Here is a 24855-nt window from a genome sequence, read left to right as displayed (position 1 = left end):
GTTATGTATTCATATTTCTGTTGGACAGAATAATGGCCATGAGGGGACCCTTTCTAACTTTGCAACTGCTGTAATGTCAGCAGAGCACATAGTTTGTGAACAGTCTGTTTTCACATACCAGACTTGCAAACTGTTTGTGGAAGTTCAAGGATTTTGCAGTTGTGGAGCCATTTTTTTCCAGCTGACACGAACTGGTCGTGCCAGGGAGAAGCCGATAGTTCAGAACAAGCGTGAGCTGTGTTTTGCTTGCAGACTTCACAGATGGAGCAGTACAGCCACAAGCTTTACCAAACTTCTTCGCGGCTTTGGAGCGCTGGGGAAGCCAGCTTTGGGTGCCGCTGCACAGCTGCATCCCAGGGGCTGTTGCTGGTTCCACAGGAAAGCCCTGGCACTCCCAGGTGACTGAGCTGAGCAGGTCACAGAGGGAGCACAGGAAACATCCCAGGAGATGCCAGCTGAGTTTACAGGAGCAGTGAAGAAACAGCTTCAGGAGAAGTGATAGTGCTCCTTCGCCAAGTGTTCGCTGCTGCTCCAGCTACATCATCTGGATTGTTTACTGAGAGTTATAGTGGAAGCTTTGCAAGCTTAAGAAGTTGTATTTTTAATAAGTTGAACATTTTGAACCCATCCTAAGAAAATAATTGCATTCTCACTGAGGCCTTAGGTTTAAAAATAAGAAGCACTCAAGTAGCTCAGGGAATTGGGTTTTTTGAGATTTTCAAGTGCTTTGCTCCCACTGTATAAAGGTTTGCAACATGTTTTCACTGGGTCTTCCCCTGACTCCAGGGCTGCTTTTACAGATCTTCACTGGTTAACTTTCTGAGTAAAACAGTGAGATTTGGACTGTCAGCTGAAAATGGGGCTGGTACTCCCAATACTCCTGTTACTGTTACACTTTATACTTTTTAAAATATTCCTTTTTGACAGATAACTGAGTGTCATACCAGCCTTGAGCTACAAATTATAAAATAATGGTGAACTGTTTCTGAAAATAGATGGAAAACCACCAGCTAAACCCCATCATTATTTCAGAATCCTCCCCAAACTCCTGCTTTCATCTGCTCTGAGCCCAATAAATAGTCAAGCTGAAACATCATTAAGACAAACAGAAAGGTTAGGGGACAATGAGGTTGGCATAGGAAGAACAGGCTTCGTGGTGGTGACACTGCTTTGGTTCCCCTGTTCATCCCTCTCCCTTGGGTTTGCAGACTGGAAGCTTAATAATTCTGGTATTTAAAGGGGAAAAAACCCCAAAAAAAACCCTAAGCATTTATTGAAGTGTTACTAGACTGCAATGCTTTAACAGTTTTAATATGTTCATAAGTTCTTTTTTTTGCTTTGCTTTTTTTTCAAATTCACAACTGAAAGTACTGTTGCTATGTTACTGTAATGGTGTGTAGGCTGCTAAATAAATAGAGGGAGTTTAGTCCATGCCAGAAATAGAAAGCCAGGTCAAAGGTGACATTTGGGACATGTTGGAAAAAAAGAAAAAAAAAGAGAGTATATAATTATTTATTTCCTTCCTATTATTCTCTTCAGTCTCATTAACCCTAGACTACTTAGAAGGAAATTACAACAGAATTTCTGAGCATGTCAGAGCATAAAAAGATGACACCTTGGGAGTTGTAAGTCTTTTGGCTTTGTTCTTTGCAAGATCAAATTTGCACAGTAAAACAGTGGCACCTCACACTGCTGTGAATTGAGCAGGTACTTGGAGCTATCAAAGGACCCAGGGACTGCTGAAAATTCACTCTGCAAAGGCATGCAGAAGGGAAAACCTATCAGAGGGAGCAAGCTTTAGGGAAAAAAACCCCAGGAAATGTGAGTCCATTGTTGCTTTTGGGGTAGTCTGGCAGGTTCCCAAAGCCCAGACACACAAAACGTGCTCGGCTCTTTGTGAGCAGCCCCAGGTGTCTGCCTGCACCTTCAGCTGCCTCAGCATCTTTGTGAGCCTGGCTTGTGAAGCTGCGAAGAGCAGGGGCATTTCATGCTGCTCTGCTGCCTCTGCGTGCCCTGCTGTGCCCGGGCACCCGGAGCTCCTGTCCAGCCCCGGGGGCTGGTTCCACGGAAAGCAGAGCCCGGCCCTCCCTCCACCCGCTGGGCTGGGGCAGAAGCACCCTTAGCCCAGGAATTAGCCCAGCAGCCTCCTTAATTGCAGAGGGAGGGCTCTGACTTTATTTGCAAGATGTTGTGGCAGCTGCTGGAAGCTCAGGGCTGTGTTCCTTGAGCAGCAAACCCTTGGCCCCGCTGCTCCTGCGAGCATCAGCAGCCCTGAGCCCACGGCAGAGCGGCTGGAAGCTGCCAGACCTTCCCCTGGCAGGAGGTGGGACATGGAACAGCACTCAGCCATCAGTTAATTTAGCAGATTTGTAATTGATCTGGAAGATCTTCTCTTTAAATACACGTGTTTACTTATAAACAGGTTATTCACGTGACACAATATGAGGTCTCTAATTTGTTTGTGTGTTAGGGAAGAAGTCCACAGCAACAGCCTTAACCAGTTCAGTGCATGCAGTCCTATTAGAGATTTTGTGGTGTTATTTTTGTAGTTCCAGAAATCTGTTACTTTTCTGCAAACAAACAATTTCCCCCTATGGAAGATACTTTTGGATTTGAAGCATTCCAGAAAATCCCACATTTATCATAAAATTTATAGAAGAGGATTAAATTAGAGGTACAACAAGAGCCAAAGATGCAACAAGTCTTGATCCTAAATTGCACAAGGTTTAAAACTTTCTTTGTTAATGCTTCTTGAATGAAGGGATGGAACTTGAATGACTAGGAGCATTTCCTAATATGATGGATGTGAATAGCTGGTTTAATAAGATACTTAGCTATTTTCAGCCCGAAGCCAGCCCCTACTGCCTTAGACCTTGGGGTGTGTCTGACTTTTCCGTGTCAGAAAACAAACAAGTAGTTTAGCATCCATCAGGGTTGTTTACTTACTTCCATCACAAGTTTGCTGCTGCAATTGGTTGTTTTCTCCCACAGCCAGTATTCAGCATCACTCTGAGAGGGTGTTAGAGGCTTTCTTGTCCCCTGTGGAGTTCAAACCCTCATTTGGACTCTGTCAAATCCTTTACCCTTGCCAGAGACTGCATTTATCTCAAACCCTAAAGTGCAATTACTATGATTTATCTCTCTTTGGAGTGAATAAGATTTTACCAGGCATTTTCTCCACAGAAGCCTGCAGCTGGGAGAAGAGCAACCTACAGCCTATCCTTTCCAGGGCTGTGTTGCATATGCTCAGTAGACTGCCCAGTTTTAACCAGCAACAGCAGCATTGCTAAGTGGAATGAAGGATGAATTATGCCCTCTGCAGTTCTTTTATGTTGTCCTCCTAAGAGACCTATTTGTCTTTCATTATATTTCCAGCTCCTTGAAATTATTTTCTAAAACTTGTAAGTAAACTTGTTTTGCTGGTTGGTAGATTAAAGCAGTTTAGCCATTAGACCAGTCCAGATGGGTGTTTGCCTGTGCTTTATTGGGGCAAACAGCTTGATGGTTAAACTGGATGAAATTGTGCCAAGGCAGAAGCTGACAGACATGGCCAGCTTTCAGATAAGCTGGATGAAGATTAGGCATATTTGCATTGATGCTCTCAGTCAGTACAAACTCCCCTCCCTGTGGCACTTACCTTGTCGTGGGCTCAGAGATGCTTTAGTGAAATTTGCCTTTAGAGAACAGGCAGCACAAGTTTGGGAGGTGAAGAGTCATGGGGAGCTTGTGTGAAGCTGTAGCTGTGCAGTTCTTCCCAGAACAGTGATGGAGAGGGGTAGTCCCAGAGATGCTCCCCAGTGACAGGTCTAAGGGATGATGAGGCTGTAGTTTAGCAGCCTGAGCTATGTGAAGACATCAGCAGTGGTGGCTCTAATTCTGATATGCTCAGAACTCACTGTGCACACAGACAAGTTTCTGTTTGACTTATTTCTAGGGTTTACTGGATTTGGAAATGGAGCTGGGATCTCTGTATGAGCATATTACAGATTTTAGTTCAGAGATTGGGGGTTTTTTAAAGAAAGCAGGTATTTTATGTGTCATTTATGCATATGAATAAAAGATAAGGAGCAGAGGAAAGCACTCAGATGTAAGACTTATACTATTAATGGGCATAAAGCTTAAGGTCAGTTTGTTGTAGGGCAGCTGGTCACTTCTGACTTCCAGCTGGGGTTGCTGCAGTCAGAGTGCCTGTTTTGAGTGGAAACATGGTTATGCAGAATCACTCCAGATTTAGTTCATGGTGAACCATCTTCGTGGCTCCGTGCTGGGATAGAAGCAAAAGGCACATGAGCCTGCACAGCAATAGCAGCAATGAAATATGGTGGTGTAGCATAACTGAGTCTGTACCATCTAGCATGAAGCTTCTTCCTTCCAGAGTCAAGTGCACCCATAAAGAACAGAAAGGCCAAGTAAATAGTGACTTTAATAAGCTGCTGGAATCAGGCAGGTGCAGAGTCAACTAGAGGGTTGGATCTGAAGCTTTCATTTGCCTTTATGAGTTTGCATGAATCTGCTTGGAATGCCTCTTTGTCCTCTCTGAAAAGGTTTCATGTACAAAGTATTTAGACTCATCAGAAAAAAATAGAAATGGTACCTCATGTTCTTTAGCAAAACAGGAGCTTAGAGAGAAAACAGAAGCTAGAAAATATTGTCTCAAATTCTAATCCTTTATGACTATATTTATGGGGAACATTTAAATGATTGGAACTGTTTTCCTACATATTCCTTTACTAGCAACAACAGTACCTTGTGACTGGTGACGTCTCATCGCCTTTAAACACTGAACTTGAATGTCAGGTTGAGCTCAAGGTTTTTCTCTTTAGCTTTTCTATGAATTGTCTGAATGCAGATCAAGCACAGAGCCGTGGTCCTCAGCAGCAAGGGAGTGGGAAGAGAAAAGCAGATGGGAGGATTTTGCATCCCAGTGGAAACCCCCAGATCTACCATTATTATCAGAGCTCCTGGTAGCTCCAGAGACACTGGGAGAGATGGTATGTGGTATGGGAACTGCAGCATTTACCAGCTTGTGACTGGAAACTGGAGGCAATGAATGGATATGAATATGTTAAAACGCAGAGTTTCAGTTCATTTTGTGTAACATCTTGCTCACACAATTTTCCACAAAAAGAATTATGGTGAGAAATAAAAGCAGAGTTGCAGAGAAATTGGTAACTTTCTTAAAAAGAGTGAACTCACTGAAAAAAAATCTCACTTTCTATTTGAGAGATTAAATCTATGCATGGTGCAGCCATTTTTGCTTTGCCTGGCATAAGATTTGCATGACTCATGGCCAACAGTAGACCATGCTACCATCCCCAGCTGGGGACCTAGAAATACAGAATGTAAAAGCAGATGCTGACTGCTGGCTGGGGGGCTCCTGGCCCGTCTCTGAAATGATGACCCTGTTTGATGGGGCAGCACACAGAGTGCAGGCAAGTGCCTGTAATGCTTCTCCCCAGGTGAGGGGATTGATCTGAGGGTGAGGGACAATGCAAAGGCTGCCAGACACCTCCTGTCCTTGCAGCCAGTCCAGCTGATGAGGATGGATGATGTAATGGATCAAGCAGGAGAAGAAGGCTTTCAGTGGGGAGGGTGTAAGATGGGAAATGCTGCACAGAGGAAGGAGGAGTTGCAGTCCTAATTTGAGTACAGGCAGCTCAGCAGATGGCCCAGCAGACGAGTTGCTATGCACCACAGCATGTGTGAGAACACAGAATCACAGAGTGCCTTGGTTGGAAGGGACCTTAAAGATCACTGCAGCCCCCTGCCAGGATGCCACCCACCAGATCAGGTTGCTCAGGGCCCCATCCAGCCTGGCCTTGAGCACTTCCAGAGAAGAGGCAGCCACAGCTCTCTGAGCTCTCTGTTCCAGTGCCTCACCACCCTCTGAGTAAAGAACTTCTTCCTAACATCTGATCATGACACGAGAGTGGTGGTGAGGCACCGGCAGGCACAGAGCCCTGCCCTGTGCCTGCTGCATGTGCCATCAGATGCCACATTCCTTATCCCAGCTGTGCCCTGCATCCCCCATCAGGGTGCATTCCTGCCTTGCACACGGAGCTTCCCACAACATTAGAGGCATTTCCTCCACCAGGCTTTGTCTTCCCTCTCCAAACGGAGCAGAGCCCACCTCCAGCAGTGGAGGTCCTTGCCAGTCACAGTGACACCAAAGTCACATTACTGACTTCTCCTGCCCGAGGCAGCAGCTCTCTGGCTGAGCTGGCACATCTGGGGGAGGAAAACCTCGTGCTTTGGGCCACAGAACAGCCTTGCTGGCATGTTTTGGGGTTATTTCCTACAATTCCTGTTCTTCCAGCAGTGAAGTCTAGTGGCCAGAGATATTTAGATATTTCATGTGCATTTCATGTGTGGCTTGCACCTTCCCTAACAACTTCAACTCTTTGGGAGTTTTAGGAAAAAACTTAAGAAAATACTGAAAAATCTCTAAATCTCTTTGTTTAAGAACTGGACAATCTGCAGATTTGCAGCTGACTTTCTCCAGAGGATCTGTTTTGCTGCTTGCTGTTTGAATCCTTAGGGCTCAGTTTCAAATCACCTAAGCACTTATGGCTAGATGCAGGAAAAAGCATCTTTACCCTTAATAGCTCAGAATGGCCATTTACACCTCAGAGTCACATTGTGATGCCACTCAGCACACCAGTGTTAGAAGCTTCTTTTTTTCCAGGCTGTTAATTCAGAGCAGTATATTCCTGTGGGAAATTCCAATAATCCATGTTTAGTGATACAGCAAAAATCTGCCTCAGTAACCAGTTTGTGTGTAACATCGATGAAACGATTGCCACTGACTTGTTCTAAGAAGCTCCATTTCCAATGTAATCTGCAGGAAACCCACAGAGATGTATGGTGATGCATGAATTCAAATCACTATAATTAGGCTGATAAACATCTCGGATATTCTTGGGGTGAGTGACATCTTTAACTGTTTCTGGAGCAGTATAAACTAAACTGGGAACAATGTTCTTTCTGTCACTATCAGTGTTCCCATGGCATGCTCGTGCCAGCAGATACATGGCAGCTCAGCTATGCCAGTAAAAACGCAGACAGCCCTTTGATTCAAGCAGCAGCAGCACAAGCATGGTAATCCCTGTTTCCCACACACTGTCCTGTCAGATTCCTTTTGTTATCTCCAAGTCTTAAGAGCATAGTTCAGGTTTCGTGTCTCCTTTGCCCTCAGCGTATTTACTCAAATTGCAAACAAAATTAATCCCTCCTATTTTTACTGTGGTCCCCTGGAGCCTGCACTAAAACTTTACTGAGCTCATCCAAGGGCACTGTTGGCCCATCATTGGGACAGTAATTTTGTGAGTCCCCAGTGAAAATTCTTTGGACCAGGTCGTGGATTAGGTTGCATGGTTGAGGATGTTTCACTACTGGACCTGTAGAGAGTGTTCAGCAAGGAGAATGTTCTGATTTTCCATAATTAAATTCTGTATGTACAGAAGCCAACCAACAACAAAAAATCCAGGTCTCTATCTCTACTCAGTGCTTGTACAATCGAACTCTCTGAAGTCTCTCTCAGCATAAGGGCTATGAGATAAAGTGGAAAGTTTTAAACCAGTAAAGGGAAAATTTAAACATCATGATCATCTGTCTTATTGTAAAGAAGCAGAAGGATGTTTAAAACTTTGCTATGCTGGCTCATTTTTTTTCAACAAAAATTGTTTTGGGGAGCATTGTACATGCTTACAATAAAACAGATAAATAGGAAAAAGTGAAATCCACTATGAGTTTTGCATAACTTTTTTGTTCACAACATGCTTGTGCAATAGAGAAGTCAGAATGCAAAAATCAAACTATGTTTCTTCCATGCTTGAACATCAGTGGCTGTCTGGAAAACTGTGTGCTCCTTATATTCTCTGAGATCCAGTCCAGAGCTGCCTCCGTTGTCCAGGGGCTGTGTTCAAACAGGAATGGTGGAAGCAGGCCTGGCATGTTAAAGACCTTGGAGCAGCCTCCAGAGCAGCAGAGGGAAATGCCCAAGTGCTGGATCACATCTCAGCCTTTTCAGGAAAGATCTTGTAGGAAGCACAAACTGCTGGTGGCAAGGGCTCTGCCAGTGCAGATTCCCTTTCTGCCTGCAGCAACTTACCTGAAAAACTTGTCTCAAGCCACCAGATATCACTGTGCTGGTGCAGAGTGTTGCCTCTTCTGCTCCCAGTAACCAGTCTGAGCTGTGCTCTGGGACAGGCTGCAGGCACTCTCTAAGTCAGCAAATGGCAGAGCCCCAGGACAGGGAAACAGGGACACATCCAATGCCTGTTGGTAATCCAGCTGTTAAAAATAAACACTGACTTGACAGACTTCTAACCAAACGCCTGTTATGTCAGAAGGGAACTCTGACATAATAATAATAACACTCAGCTTGTAAGGGCAGGGTGTAACTGTGGTACATGCTGGGGAGATCTCAGCTGAGTGGAAAGAAGAACTCAGGTAGTTACCTAAATACAGGAGGCCTTGGCAACTTTGGTCCATGTTCCTTTGAAACACACGTCTCACAATGTTATATATTTGACTTATTACTGTATTTGTTCAGATTTTTGGTGAAAAAACCATTAATTACTAATTTAGTTCAGTGGAATGAATGCAACAGTGTGTGTGTGTAGTGCATTTAGTGATTTCAGTCCTGAGCCTGTAATTGCTCTTTCCTTTTGCTGTTGGGAAAAATTCTCAGTTTCACAGTGTCAAGCCCTTAATTAATCAAGGACCAAGCTAGAAGCAGGGAACTCTGGACAAGATTGTCAGGCATGGGAGGTCTCTGGTAGTAAATCTCTGTGGAAACAGTGCCCAGCTGCAGTTGGGGGACTTCCCTTCCAGTTACACCCTGCCATGGCAGTGGATGCAGAGCTGGTACTTTTTGCCTGTGCAGAGGCAAGGCAGAGCCAGCAATCCGTGCTCAGGCACAGTTCCTGCTCAGCTGTGTCTGGCACAGGAGCTCTGGAGCTGTCAGGATGGAGGCAGCGGCTTTGTGGTGTGGGAATGCCAGACACACACATGGAAAAAAATAAAAAACCCAAAAGAGTCTGACACTCACTGCAGCCCAGGACTTGAATGTCTCTTCAGAGGCCCTTGGCTCTGTGCAGCCACCTCCTCCTCTCCCACATTCCTCCTTTGGTGGTTTCATGGCTAACCCTCAGCATCCATGCAGATGCTTCCCTGGCCCCCTTGGGTGGCTGTGGCTCATGCTAGCCCACATAAAAGTGAAGTAGCCACAGGCTTAGGAAATGGCAAACAAGCAAAAAGATCTCTCCTTGTTGCTTCTGTCCCCTGAATGGCAGCTTCTTTAACCAGGGGCTGTTAAGGGGGTCTTGGAACACCTTTGTATTCCTGTGAGTAGAGCTGTGGTCCTGGAGCTCTGGAGGGGCTGAGCTGTCTCTGTCAGAAGGTTTTCTGATACACAGAGCACATAACATCTGTCACATAATGCTGTGAGAAAAGTGTTTCTACCTCGGAACTGAAGCAATGTGTGAAATTAATCATAGGTATATGTCATGGGTTCTGATTTAAATGTGGATTAGAAAGCATGAAAGCAACAGTCTGTCTCTGGAGACATTGGTTCTTGCAGCAAAAGAATGAAAGTGAAAATATCCTGAAGAACAGCAAAGAGTGCTGTGGCCTGCAAAAATACCAATTTTTCAAACTGGACACAAGAACTGGTGCAAGGAATGGGCATGGGATGATTTTAGTGCTTTTACGGGCCTGATTTTGCACATCATTTTGTACACAAGAAAAGCTTCAGTTTCCCTTTTAATTGTCAAATAGGAGCAAACACAAAATCAGACATGGAGAAGGAGCTTTGGATTATACAAACACAAAGTCCTAATCCAGCTGGAATTCAAGGCAATTGGATTATTCTGCCTAATTTTTGTAAAAATTGAAATAAACCATTGTGGAGAGGAGACTAAGGATACAGGATCAATATTAGTATTCAAAGAGAGAGACAGGAATGTCCTATGGCATATTTAAAATATTTGTTTTGGATTTATTGAAAGACTGGAGAGGAGACTAAGGATACAGGATCAATATTAGTATTCAAAGAGATACACAGGAATGTCCTAGGCATATTTAAAATATTTATTTTGGATTTATTGAAAGATGACTACTCAAATACCCCAAATTCCTCGGTAGGCTTAAAATTCCATTTTCTTTTTATTTTTTTAAATAAATCATTGTTTAAATAATGTGTATTATAATCTCATGACAATAGCAATGCAATATTATTAGTAAGCACCATCATTCTCAACTTATTTTAAGTAATAAGGAACTCACAGAATAAAACATGAACATCTGTGATGGGTTAAAATTAATTCAAGCAGTCAGTAAGACTAGAAGCTCTTTAAGTGCCAAATTATCGTTGTAGAAGTATTCTTTTTATCTATGGGCCATCATTTCCAAGAAACAAGTGAAAAATGTAAACACTTCCAAGCATTTGTCCCTTTAGGCACAGGGTGTATTAAAAAACAACAACAAAAATACTTCAGGGACGAAAAATGCTGGTCAGGGCATTTTAGACAGAAACCAATAACACCTAATCTGGTGAACAAGCAAGAAAAACTTGCACATGATTTTATTACCTGATTCATGGAAGTCCTCCATTCAGCTGAGTTTAATTAAGTTCCCTTTAAGTTTAAGGAAACTAATTGGAAACCCTCTTCTATACCAGGATTCAAAGCAGGAGATGGTTGTGGTAATTACTGGCAAGCAAATAGTAAATAGTCTCGGAGGTGAAAAACCACAGAGCTGGAAACCATGCCTCTGCTAAGCTGGGTCAGATTCCGTGCTTCATTACACCACATGAATAAATCATTGGAAGACAGTTCAAACTTCTTTTCAGAAGTGAAAAGGATAATGCAGATTCTTACTTTTGCAAAGCAAAGGGTGCAAAAAGAGCATCCCTTGCACCCTTGCAAAAAGCATCCTGACTCTGCTGCATTATTGGTTTAGAGGGGCCCTTTTGAGTAAGACAGGCACAAACATCCCATTGCTCCCAGGCTAGATTGTATAAGTTATTTAAGCATCTAAATCCATTTTGTTTCCTATGTGGGCTCTTTGATGGTGGTTTGATTCACAGTGAAAAGGTAGTAGGAGTATCAAAGATAGTCTGAGTATCCATGCTGAGAGGGTGAAAGAAAATCAGCATCACACGGTCTTTCATTGATATGAACATTAAATAATGGCACTGGCACTGTTTCATCTGAAACAAGAAGCTCACTGGAATTCCATAAAAGTCAGTATGGTTGATTTTTCTTGAAAATCTCCTGGAACCCAGCTGAGCAAATACTGTAAGTTTGGAGCTGCCTGGCAAAAGCAATGCTTTGTGTTTCTCCTCAAGTCTTCATCTGTCCAACTTCTCCTCTGATTGCACACAAAAATAGCTATGGCAGCACCACAGGGAGGGCCAAAGTCAGAGCAAAATTCTTTGCGTTGTACTTAGCACAGACCATACCCATCAGAAACCACCAATTTCAAGACAGTGTTGAGTGTGAAATCAGAAAGTGGCCACTGTTTGAAATTCTTCTGTCTGTTGCAATCCTTGAAATTTCCCCAAGAAAATACAGTTTGCTAGGCAAGGAGTCTTCAAAAGTGTCATCAAAATCTTCCTTGCCTTCTTTGGAAGCTTTTTCAGTATTCTTCTGTATCTTACAATCAACCCATCAGCCCTCTGGGGTTAGACTGCTTTTCAACAAATTTCCCAGGTTTGAGACATCGCATTGTATTGCTTCTCTTTACCATGCACAGAACACAGGGCTTTGTGTGTGTCTGATTATGCTTGTAACCTGCTGAAGTCAGAAAATAAAATTTTCTCCTTTCTCTAAGGCCAAGATGGCATTCTTAATATTCCTTTGTGATACTGTTTTCTCTTCTCTATGGTCTTGTCTCTAAATCAGAGTCTTTGCGAATGGAAGAGGCATTTCCCTTGGCACGTCCCTGGAAAACAGCTCACAAACATCAAGACAGCATCACCATATTATTCTTCCTGGGCATTGTAAAGTAATAAAAAATGTATTTTCAGCTGAGAAAAGACTTTTCTATCTGCAGAAGGACTAGATCAATCATAAAACCACCAGTTCTGGGCCAGTGCCCTCTGAATGGGCACATCTGTGCTACAGCCACTCGTAACTCTGTGGCTGAAAAACCTCTGTAATGTTGGGCTTTGGAATCCACTCACTTCTGGCTGGTTTAGCATCTCTGTTAGTGCAACACAGATCCTTGTCCTGACTAGGTGGTATTTTACCTCCCAGCAGGCTTAATTTCAATCTAGCAATTAATCTTAGCTGTCAGTCACTACTGGGGCTGCTGCCTGCAGCACACACCGTGCATGTTGCTTGTTGCACTGGACCCTCCCAGGGAACATTTACAGTCTGGAAAACATGGTAAGAAAGAGTCATAAGTGAAGGAGAAGAGTGGGAGTAATTCCGCATTCAGTTCTAAATTTGTGTCAAGTGTGGGATGAGGTTTAAAATAAGAAAAGATAATAGTTGGGGTTCTGTTGTTTCTTTCCACCTCTTAGTAAAGTCATTTTTGATCCTACTCTTTGCTTCTTTAAGAACGTAAAATCAAGTGATGGATCTTAGCTAAAGTGTTTCACGAGTTAAAATTAAACTTGAAAGTTAGCAGGAGGTGTTAACTGGCTCTTGCATTTATTTCTAAGTTATTTTTTTTTCATGTCTGACCAGAAAAAGGTAACATGCAAATGTCTCTTAGTGGTTTAAACAAATAAGCATGAAGTCTAAAAAAAGGAAAGCAGTTACTGCTTTCTGTGTACAACCACTGCTTTCAGAAGTCTCTTTTATATCTGCTGCCTGTGAGTATGACTCCATTTTTACTCAATAATACTGTGCATTGTTGGGGTAGGATCAGGGGAAGGGATTTTAGTAGCTTGGTTTTCTCCTTGAAGGGACTCCTGCAGTATTCCTGTCCTGGAAACCAGCAAGACATGGGGAATGGCACAAGAGTAAACCCTGTCTTTCCATATCGAATTCAAAAGATTTGTTATTCAAAATGTCAGTTACTCCACAGCAGAAAGCTGTCAAGGCTCCATGGTGCCCATCCCTGAATGCTCCTGACAGCACCCATGGTTTTACAAGTCCTTTCTGTGTGCTGTTCCCTGCACTGTTGCTGTGAACAGCACCCAGGCAACAAGGGCAACACCTTAGAAAAAAAAAAAATCTATTTTCTCTTTCAGAACCACCCTTTTGGGGTATCATGTGCAAGAATTATCTCAGCCTACGCAGAATTTCTCTCCTCTGTGTAACTCTGGCTTCATGTTTGCAGACAGTGTTTTGCACTTGTGTATTCTAATGAAATCCAAAATAAGAAACAAAAAATTCATTCTATTTTCACTTTTCCTCTTTAGTGTATTAGGGTTTTGGTTTTTTTCAAACCTTGAGACTTTGGATTTAATTTCATTTAGATCTTTTTCGGTTAAGATGAGGCATACAGCTGTGGAGAACTGGGAGCTGTTTGCAAGTTAGCTTGGCTGCTCCTGTTACACATTCTATTGCATCTTGTTCTGCTGGAAGGTTTGATGCTTCCAGACTGGTGGTTCCTTTCTCGTGGTTTATAGTGAATCATACAGGTCTTGCTCCATTGTATTCTGATCTTTTTTATTTCGTGATAATACACACCTCATGGCCCTCTAGTTTACCAAAATTGATTTTATGGAAAATAAATAGAAGCACAACTGAAGGATCGATGACCATTGTGTATCTTTAAAATATGTATTATCTGCTGTAATACATTTGCTTATTTTTTGTGATTGATCTGGCTTCTCACATTGCACTTTAGCTTTTGGATTATATACTTGAAAAGTGTTTGGCTACTGAGCCATATGTCTTTACAGTATCCAAAATAATCAAAATAGATAGTAAATTTTGACTTGTTTTAGAAAGGGAGAGGAGTTGAAGAGCTCATTGTGATGAAGCAGCAACACAATGTAGCCTTGCACCAGCAAATGTTTATTTAAAAATATTATTTTATTTAAAAATAAAATGTGACATTTTTGAGATGCAAGGTAATTAGTTTAACTACATTATGGCTTCTTCTAGAAGGCCCTACCCCTTCCAACGTGAAGCTGCTAATTACTGACACAGCTGAGAGTGAACTGACCACTGCTGCAGGAGTAGGAAGAACTGAAAGTGTGAAGGAGATGTAGAGCTTGAACAGCCTTTCTCCTAACTTCAGAGCTGTCTGAAACATATAGATTATGAACACCCAGAAAAAGAAAGATCATTCCTTCAGTCCATCAGCCTCCAGTGGATTTACAAAGTGTCTGATGAAGTTCTGTTTGGGGAAGCTGTGCAGCACCCACCTCTCTGCATCTCCCTGGAGGGGGTGAGCAGCCTCAGCATCTGTGCTGGGCTTGTCTGGCCGAGCACCCCTGGGGTGGCTAGGAAATGAACTGCCCTGCTGTCCAGCTTAAATTCCTTTTCATAACTATAGGTAAAAAATAAGTGTGTGATTCAGAGTTTGGCTTCAGCTGACCCATGGGTCGAACTGCTGTTGTTTGTTTTTGTAATTACCATAGTTACCCTGGAAGCACTCTGGGCATTCAGGTATTTTGACTGCCAAAAGCCAGAAATAACTAGTTGGAATAAAAGTGTTAATAGTCTGATGGCTGTGTGTGAGTCACAGCCACAGTGGCCTTTAGACAAAAGAGAGATTGCTCTGAGTGCAGCAGTAGAGAAAGCCCTTCCTCTCTGCAGCCTTACATACTCATTGCAGGTCAAATTTAAACTTCCTTACTCACTGCACAAACAGCTCTTCCACTTACACAGAGCTCCCATAGGCCAAGATCCCTTATCACAGAGTCACAGAATCATTTAGGTTGGATAAAAACCTTCAAAATCATGGAGTCCAACCAATTAACCCAGCACTGCCAAGCCACTACTACTAAACCATGTCTCCAAGTACCACATCTGCATGTCTTTTAAATACCTCCAGGGATGGTGACTCCACCACTTCCAAATAATTAAGGAATCATTGCAAGGCTTGAAGAAGCAAACTCTGCCTCACTCTCTCTGCTGAACCAGGGGAAGACTTCTTCCCATGCAGCTCCCAGACAGAGAGAGGTTAATTGTGCTGCTGGTTTTGTATGGCCCATTTGCAAATCAAAATTATTAGATGTCAAACATTCAACATCCAAGAAGATTTCCATATCCCCCTCATGCACATGTTCATGCATGGTGCTTGCTGGCCTCTTGGTGCATGGCTTTTGCTTTAGAAGAAGGAAGTGTCCCTTCAGTTTTGTGCCACACAAATGTGCATGTGTTAAATACATACTGTGCAATAGCATTGTTATGAAAGAAAATCTTCATTGTCTCTGAAGCAAGAAGATGCTTAAATAGGAGCACTTCACTTAGAGTCAAAATTCTCCTTTAATCTTGCCGGGTGCTGCTCACACTTTGGGCAGTGGAAATGGCAGGGAAAACTTGGACAATGACAAAAAAAAAAAAAAAACAGGGTCAATTCTTTAAATTTTAGTTTAAATGCGGTCAAAACTGTTCCTGAGCTTGCTGTGGAGCGTGTGCTTAAGAGCTGTCTGGAACTGGGACCTAAGCTTGAAGGGCAAATTATTTGGTCATTAACGATTGGACATTTTTGGTACCCTTTGGAGACAGCCTTTGACAGAAGACTTTCTGTCAGGCTGACTTTCAGAAGTTATCTTTTGGACGTGAGAGATGGAGACTCCTCTAAATGTGCTGAGCTCTCTGGAGTCTCAGGATCTGTGTGGAGTGTTTGTTTGCTCTGTGCTCAAACAGCCTTTATCTCACATCACTTTTTATGGGATTCAGGTAGCAAAACCAGCCACTGTGAAGTTTACGCTTCTGCTTACAGCTCCTGCCAGCATCCCTGCTCTGCAGGCAGGGCAGATCGTGTGGAGTGTGGTTGTCAGAAGTGACAATACAGCAGCAGCTTCCTGCTCCTGGAACTGGGTCAGACCATGACAGCAAGGGTTGGTGAAGAATGAACCTTCACCAACCTTCAAGAATGGGGCAGGAAGTTCTCGGCTCTGTGGCCAACCTGCTTTTTGCAGAGAATTTCAGAAACTTTATGAGAATGCACACAGACTTTCAGGATGATGTAACATCTTTGCTGGTGTGAAATTTGTTTGTTACTATCAGGGAGCCTCTCGATGTAGAAGAGCCCTGCAGGGCCGTGGTGTGGGATGCCTGCCTGGGTTTGTGTTGCAGTGCACAGTGTGTATCAGGGGTGCTGTCACTGGCCCAAGAGCAGTGGATTGAAAAACACTGGGATGCTTTGTGACAGGTTGTGAAACTGTAAGGGAAAAGATCTGCAGTCTGAACGAGTCTGAGTAACAAGTATTCTCTTCTGGGTTTTCTTTTCCTGGTGTATAGAGAAAAGCCTAAGCTTACAGGGAGCTGAGCTGCAGTGTTCTGCATCTTTTTGTGGTGGTGTTTATTTGGGAGAATTTTTTTATTATGGTAGGACTGCTCTCATACCTACACCCTCCATTAATTGTGCCAGGAAGACACCCTCAGTGCTGACCTACTTCACACGTGCTCACCAAAGTGTGAGCTACTGCATATGCACCATGACCTGGTCTTTTTAGGTGGTATCAGGCATATCTGCGTCTTTGCTCTTAGATGAAACTCTAGCTGTGTTTGAATTGTGGCTGTAGCCACCAGCTCAGAGTCTGTGAGCACTGAGAGCCCAGGGAAATCCCACGTGCATGAGGAGCTCCAAAGACAGTTAATGTGCATTATTCTCAGAGTCCTTGTGGAAACGTGTGGTAGCTGCCCGCTGTACCACAAGTAAATACCTGAGTTCAGTTGTTGGAAATAAGGTGTGGGGAGGAAGATAATGACTTAGCCCTCAGATACCTTTTAATCTGTGGGTTAACAGATGCCTTGTGTTGTGACAATCCATCACTGTCTTTTTGACATACATGACTGAGGGTAGAAAAAGAGCATTGCATGCAACACCATTGATTACAGGCTGCAAGTTTTGTTCAGTCTGAGAGCACTAGTGGTTTTATTTTTAATTTCAACAGCTCCCCCTCATGATACTTCCCCAGTCTAGTCCAGTCATCCTGAGGAAATTTCCCTATAAAGAGCATTAATTCACATAGAGTAGTGTTAACACAGATTTTTATAATATTAAATGAGAAGGTATAAATCTTTGAATTTAATTGCGATTTCTTAGTCTCATTTTTTGCCACAGGTACTTTTCCTTTTATTTCCTTGAAATACAGTTTCATTAGCTGATGTGCAATGATTTACCACCAAGTGAAGTTTTTAGGATAAATGTAGTGCTTATTTCTGCTAACAGGCATACTTTATCTCCATCCATAAATATCAAGTCATTGGTATAGCTTAATATACAATTACTCATGTTTTTTACGTTACAATTTTTATGTTAAAGAAGGTATCACTGTGAAAAGTTTGCTTTCCCCCAGCAAGGATTATTTTATGTGATTTGAAACAAGTTGAATTTGAATAGAATTGGAAAAAAAATACAAAAGCATTTAAACACTTTTAAAAAAGGATTTTAAATTAATGAATTATATTAAATTACCTACAAATAAACGAGGTGGGTTTTCTTTGTTAATTTTTCACTGTTTGGGTTGCAGGATTTTTTTTAATAAAAACTTATTCAAAATTGCAGTTTGTTTGACACTCCCTATTTAGAAAGCAGTAAGTGAAATATATGTTGGAGCCAGAACTTGTTGCAAACAGATAAACAGTGCAGTCCAGCACTGCTTCCTTCTGCTGCCTGCTGTGCACTGAGGCTCAAAGGCTCAAGTGCTACCCTCTTACTGTATTATACAATTGCGTTATAAATCACATTTGCTGATACATATCACTAACACCCTGAATTCCCCTGAGGCTGAAAACCTGTGAATGGTGTCTTTGCACAGAAGTGTTAAGTATGTTGAACTTTTGTGTTAGGACTTGTTTGCAGCAGAAACGTGACTTGGCTTTGGGACAGCCCTGCTTTTGCTGGGCAGGAAGATCCAAATTTTTATTTCTTACTCATTATGAAACACAGCCGTGCTCGGGAACAGCACAGATCCAGCTCCAGCTGCAGCCCTGGGAGAGCTGTTTTCCCTGTCCTGTCCAAGCAGTGCCAAGGAGGGAGGGCTGACACCTCCAGCCAGTGCCTGCAGAGACCCAGCCCAGGAGGGGAAGGGGCTTATGGTTGGATATAGCCTGAGTATTCCTTGGTATGTGCCAGGGGATCTCCAGCTGGCACTGCTGGTGGCCAGAAGAGTAGAAAATTACCATTTTCAGTCAAGAATCCTGCCCACAAGGTGTTGTATGATCAGTTGTTCAAAGGAGTATCAGTAAAGGGCCAAGATCATTCCTACTCCAATCTTGAAGAAAGGAGAGTCAGAAGCAGCCAGGCTGTGAGTGAGTCACACAGGGATACACTAGCACACATCTCGTACCTAGTGATTTTGAGTACTGATGAGTAAAAATACAAGAAACAACTAAAAGCTTGCTTAGAAAAGGCTTTGTTTGAAGCACATTCCTTAATTCTTTGGGAGATCCCAACAGATCTGTTGAACATTGTGCTGAAAACGTCTAATCTGTCAGTGTCAGCTGTAAAGGCTGCTAGAAGTCAATTTAAGATGAACAAAAGAGATGCAGAAGGGCAGCAAAAGATGCAGGGAAAAAAAAGATGCACCTCAGCACCAGTGCCTGCCCAGTGTCACTGGCTGTGCTGGCAGCAGAGGCAGGGAAATGGTGGAGGAGGAGGGGGAGGCTTGCACAACCATTGCTTGCTCTCATCATCCCAAAGGATCAATTTTCAGACCATTACCTACTTTCCCACACACGCAGACACACATACGTCACTGATCCAGAGAGGATTTGTAAGTTACCATCTGAGGAATCACTATCAAAACACAGACACCATTTGCTTCAGGCTTGTTTGTGGTTCCTCAGTAATGGCTAATGCCCAAACCCAGAAGCAGCCCCGGCCCAGTTGTCCTGCTGGGGACAATGTATAGTGCTCTCAGCTTGTTTTTCTCTAAGGCACAGCTGTGTCTTTGGGCTCCTTTAAATCTGTCTCCAGCTTAGTCAGGGAGCAGAGGCTTTCTCCGTTCCTGAGCCAGCCCGACAGACACAGCTATCTAGCAAGCCAGACTAGCCCTCTCCAGCACAATCGCAGGAAGTTATTCCAAGCCTCAGACAAATCCCATTTCTATCTCTGGAAGAGTAAAAGGTCAAAAAACACGAGGCTGTAGCTCTGCCAGCAGCAGCAGCCACAGCCCACGGTGGGGCTGAGCAGAGGGGACGCGAGCCCAGCGGCTGCTCCCACCAGAGCTCTGCCCTCCTGCCAGGACCAGTGCCTCCCGCCCGTGTGCCTCCAGGAGCCCCTCTAGGGCTCCAAAAAGGCTTCACAGGCTGTATCATTCCACAGGCAACCCCAGGAGAGGGCAGAAAGAATGCATAAGGACCAGGTTACCAAGGCAGACTTACCCTGGGAGTCAGCGGAGCCCTCTGGTCCCGCCTACCATATTACTGTTGGCATCCAGCCACATCCCCATCCTCTCCCAGCAGTAGGCAGCTTAATTAGCACAACTCCTGATTAGCTCTTGCCCTCTGCTTGCAGTGTACTAGCAAAACAGGAGGTTTGTAGGGCTCTGTGCAATTCTTTAGTAGCAGCCAGAGGTGCCAGCTCTGAGCTGCCCTGGCCAGCCGTGCCCGTCACACCGTGCTTTGGACACCGTGCTGTTGCACTGGCAGCTCCTGCAGTGGAAGCAGGGATGTGAGGCATTGTCTATCATCATTCCTCACTGTTCTCATAGGATTTCAGTAACGGCCTCTTCCCTCCTGTTGCTTTGCTGGCTTTTCTGCTTGGCTTTAGCTAAGGAGACACGTCATAACAATGCATACAATGGCCAGCCCACGGCCCGATGATTCAGCCTGTGATGGGGCTACTCCACCCCTTGTGAAAACTAGGTCTAATTTTGAGAATTCCTTGCTGGAGGAGCTGTGCCTTCCTCATGCTGAGACCAGGGGTTTACTGTCAGCCTTCTGCAGGTTGTGCTGTGTGTGAGCTGCTGGGGATGAAGCTGCTCCTCTGTGACGTCCTCCCCACAGACCTGCAGTGTCCAGTCCCTTCTCTGTATGGTCCCCACAGTTCTTTTTTAATTTGTTCTTCTTCCTTCAGCTTTCCTGCTCCTCCCATTCCTGTCTTTCCAATATTCTTGCCCATTTGGGACTCCTCTACTCTCCTATTTTAGCTCTTACTTTAACTCTGCCTTTTAAAACACTTACTATTCTGTAGTCTTGCTTTGCTCCTAGAACATGAACACCCTTGAAATGACCTCTCTAAACAAAGTCTGCATCCCTTCTCCCATCACTACCTACAAGCACCAACAGGCCTGTTGATACCCACATGCTGTCACTCCTAAAATAACATCAGGCAGGAGCCTAAATGGCAGAGCCAGGGAGCAAAACATTGCCTGCTAAAACAGAAGTGGATTTGAGACCTGTTATAAAAAGAATAATCTGCATGGCTCCCAAGCACCACATTTCAGCTGAAGGCAGCCACAGGGAAAGTCTGCTTTGCTTTCCTCTAGCAGGCTGAGCACTGTAGCTTCAGTGCAGAGCCGAGGATGTTGCGCACGGTTTCTTTGTTGTGATGTGTCTGTCCCCACACCCTCCCCAAGACAAATGCTCTCAGCAGGGCTTTCTTAGCCAGTGTGAAGGCACTGACTGTCCAGGATTTGCACTCTTTGAAAGCTCATTGCTGGGCACAGACCTTCAGGTATTTAACCATGCTGTGGCTGGGGCATCATTGATGAGTGGAAGAGAACTCAACAGTGACTGGGAAGGGAGTGCAGTGTCCTCGGCATGGGAGAGACCTGTGGATCAACTCTGCTTGCACATCCAGCTGATCAGGAAATGGTCATATCTGTAGAGAGTTTTGAATTTTTCTGTGTCTGCATTTTGGTTGGAGCAGATCTTAATGTGTAATGCTGTCTTGGCATTTCTGCTGCTAGTTTCTCTGTCTTCATTAATCTTTCCTATAGGATTAGAAGCAATAAAACCCACTTCAAAACTGAAAATTATTTCAAAATTCAGCAGAGGAACTCCAAGGCAGCTGGAATTTCACTTCAGCTCCTGTTTTGCAATTCAAGTTGACAGCATTCAAGCAGTTCAAGTATTAGCATCAGCCACACTCACATTTGCGTCCTTCAAAAGCATATGCAAGCACTGCAGACTATGCAGATGACTGTACACTTTTGGCTTTGAAGATCCATAGAATCTGGGCTGGCTGAGGTATGGTTTTAAAGCCAATTGACCAACTCTTTCCATCAGAGGAAAGCAGAACAGGCCTTGTTCATGGCCAAGGTCATGTGAGCCTTTCATCCCAACACAGCAGCATGGCCTCACCAGCTGCTTGGGCTTGCATCATCCCGGGCAGCCCTCACTGCAGCCTCGCTGGGGCTGGAGCCACATGTGGTTCAGGTGCCCTGGATGTGCTTCAGGCTCTTCCCACACACCAGGACACAGGGGGAACAAGTGTACAGGTATTTCCCTCAGGGCAGAAGGCGTGTAGTGACCGTGCACAAAGGTGGTGGCACTGACCTGCCATGACTGGCTGGGAGGGCACAGGTCACACTGAGGTGAGGCAGGGGAACAGGCAGGAGAGGGGATGGCCAAGGAGCTTGTGCAGTTCTTCATATGCCCCATTGGCCTGAGCCTTGGCATAGGAGAGGATGGCTGGAGGCATGACAGACCCTTACAGCCCTTACCCTTCATGGGACACAGCAGCCTGGGTGTGAAGGATCCCTCATTACTTAGCTGCAGACACCAGGAAGGCACAAGAAAGCTCTCCCTGAAGCACATCCCATCTGTCTCTTTTCCCCAGTGCCTGTTCAAACAGCACCAGCAGCAGAGGCAGTGGCACATCATCACACAGAAGCAGTCCAGTCTCGATGCCTTCTCTTCCTTCCTGGTCCTTTCTCTGCTTCCACAGAGCCCTGGTGAGAGAAGGCAGCCAGCAGCATGCACAGAGCAAATGATGCAGTCACAGTCTGCATCCACATCCTTACTGCTCCCTGGTGACCTCATTTTCTGAGTGTAGCTCAGAGTGTATAAACCACCAAAAAAAAAAAAAAAAAGGGGATAGGGAAGGGAGGAGAAGAGATAGAGAAGAAGTTGCAGAAAAGCAGAAATAAATGCTGTAGTTTTGAAAATGCTTGTGGAAAAACCCAGCTGGCTCATTGTCCTCACTTTTGTAACAGTAACATTGATCCTATTTCACCATCCCACAAGCACATACTCTTCTGATAGCTTTACTGTTTAAAAAAGACCTAGATCCAGATAGGCTGCACAATATCACTGCCTTCAACCACGTTTACCAGTTTACATTACTAAGAATCTGGATTTTGGTATTTCATAGATTAGTGTGCTGACAGGTTGAAAAATGATAGAAAGGGAGCTATTACCCTTCTCCCACATTGCTCATATTTAAGACATTGCTGAGCATATTAATTGCACGTTGTTCCCAATACATCAAGCTGAACTTTCATTTCTGAAATCTGTCTTTACTCCCAAACTGTTTCGCTATTTGTGGAGTTTGGCAGGAGTTTTACTCCTGCTGTACTCACAAAAAAAATCTGCATTACAAATTCCTGTCAACCGACTGAGCATAACCCCAAAGAGAAGGCACCTGCTCAGGAAAGCTGGCCTGTCCTCTTGCAAGCTGCATCTTCATCAGCTTGCAGCAATGAACCCTTCTGGGTGTGAAATCCATGGGGATCTGCAGCAATGAGCACTTCTGTTTTTCACTCTTTTCTCCTTTCTGTTTGTGGGGGGCTATTGCTCTGCCTGGCATCAATAGCCCTCCCAGGATTTCACATGTGACCTTCCCCAGCACAGGGAGGATCACAGCCAGCTGCTGAGGAGCAGCCCCACTCCTGCCCTTCCCCTTGCCCATGGCCAGCCTGGGGAAGCTCAGGTGCTCACACAGGGCACAGCAGGCAGTGGGGAGGCGCAGGTGGGTGCACACCAGGCAGGGCCATCCTTGCATTACACCTCATCCTTTCAGTGCCACACAGAATCTGGGCGATCTGCAGCACAGAGACAGCAGGACACACTACCCAGTGCTGGGTTAGGCACACTCCTGAATGGCCCCAGCCTGCTGCCCACAGGCCAGCAGGAGGAAGCTGGTGTGGGGCATCCTGAAGTTACTGCCTGCGTGTGCCCTGTGTGGCCTGAAATCCTCAATGTCCAGGCAAAGCTGGGTTCAGCAAGTCTGGGGCATTTCCTATGAAATAAATCATGGTCCATAGTTGTTTTAATGGTGCTGTGATCAGAGTACAAGCCTGTAAATATGCTGGGATACCACGATTCGGAGTGTTAAAGTGCGCAGCATGCCAGAAGTAATTGTTTTCCTTCTGCAGCCTGTTGTATTCAGATGTTGAGGAAATGATTTAATATTTCTGAACATGTTGTGATTTCATCATTTGGTTCGGCAAGGAAAGTTTGAGAAGTCATGGAAATGAAGATAAACTTTACATATGCTCTTAGGACCTTATTTGCCACGCTGAGTTTTTTCAATAGCAGTGCTGTACAGCATATGCCAGCCCTGGCCACATTCATGTCTCCTCATCCAGGCAAAAGTTGCAGCAGTAACAGGGGGCTGAAGAAGGTGAAAAGTGAAATTAACCTACATGTGACTTTCAATGGGAAGGACTAGTCTCAGGAGGTGAGAAGAGAAAGGGCTGATGATGAGGATGCTTCCTCATGAGGAGAAAAAGAGATGCAGACACTGATCTCCTGTCTGGTACCAGTAAGAGGACCAAAGAACGACATGAAGCTGTGTCAGGGTAGGTTTAGGTTGGATATCAGGAAAACCTTCTTCACCCAGAGGGTGGCTGGGCACTGGAACAGGCTCCCTAGGGAAGTGGTCGCAGCACCAAGGCTGACAGAGCTCAGGAAGTGTTTGGAGAGTGCTCTCAGCACACGGTGACTCTTGGGGATGGTGCTGTGCAGGGCCGGGAGCTGCACTCGCTGATCCCGGTGGGTCCCCTGCAGTGCAGGGTGTTCTGTGGTTCTGGGAGCTCACAGCTCAGGACCCAGGTGCAGCCCCAAGTCCAGAGTCCAGGTTTGTGCCCTGCTGCTCATTCCCAGCCCCACTGGAGCATTCTGCTCCACGGGCTGCTGTGAAGAAGGCAGAGCCCTGAGGAAAACAGCGCAGGCCTGCAGAATTTCACAGGCAGCAGCAGCACTGCCTTCCCAGAGCCCAGCGAGGAACGCAGTTATCTCCTGAGCATGGGAAGTTTACACAAGCAGTGTTTGCATGCTCGAGCTGACTTTAGCCAGCTGACTTTGTGGAACACACCTAAAACATAAAGGAAAGCGGAGCTCACAGGGTGCTAGTTCTTCAAACACTTCATCCTGAAACCATCTTTCCTTGGATGACATAGAGGGTCCAACATCAACAGAAAGCGTACTGACAACTCAGAGAGAATTCTTATCCAAAAAAAAAAAGAAAACCTGGCACAAGGAGCATTGTTTATATGTTTCCCAACATTTATGTATTTTAAAATAAAAAATGACAGCCAGTGAATGCTGTATATTATGAGCCATGTGAGTGATGACCACTTTTACACAAACTAAGGAGAACAGAAAAATAAGTCTAAAAATATTTAAAAACTAGCTCTGCCTCCTGTCAAGTATAAAGCAGGAAATATTTTAAGACAGCTTTTAAAGAAGTAAACCCAGGTCTGGAGATGTAACACTTCCTAGAGAATAATTAAAGGTTAAGCATCGCAATTTGTCTGGAGATGTAACACTTCCTAGAGAATAATTAAAGGTTAAGCATCACAGTTGATGAGAAGACAGGTGAAAA

General features: G+C 44.4%; 1 protein-coding gene across 3 annotated transcripts in view; it reads left to right on the top strand.

Moving 5' to 3' along the window:
* Window positions 1–24855, top strand: part of GAB3 (GRB2 associated binding protein 3) — a 59437-nt gene that overhangs the window by 6732 nt on the left and 27850 nt on the right. The window lies entirely within an intron of this gene.

Source organism: Onychostruthus taczanowskii, unplaced genomic scaffold (genome assembly GCF_017590055.1).
Source record: "Onychostruthus taczanowskii isolate IOZ18803 unplaced genomic scaffold, ASM1759005v1 scaffold13, whole genome shotgun sequence".
NCBI classification, from domain to species: Eukaryota; Metazoa; Chordata; class Aves; order Passeriformes; family Passeridae; genus Onychostruthus; species Onychostruthus taczanowskii.
This window is presented reverse-complemented; position numbering and strand designations above follow the sequence as displayed.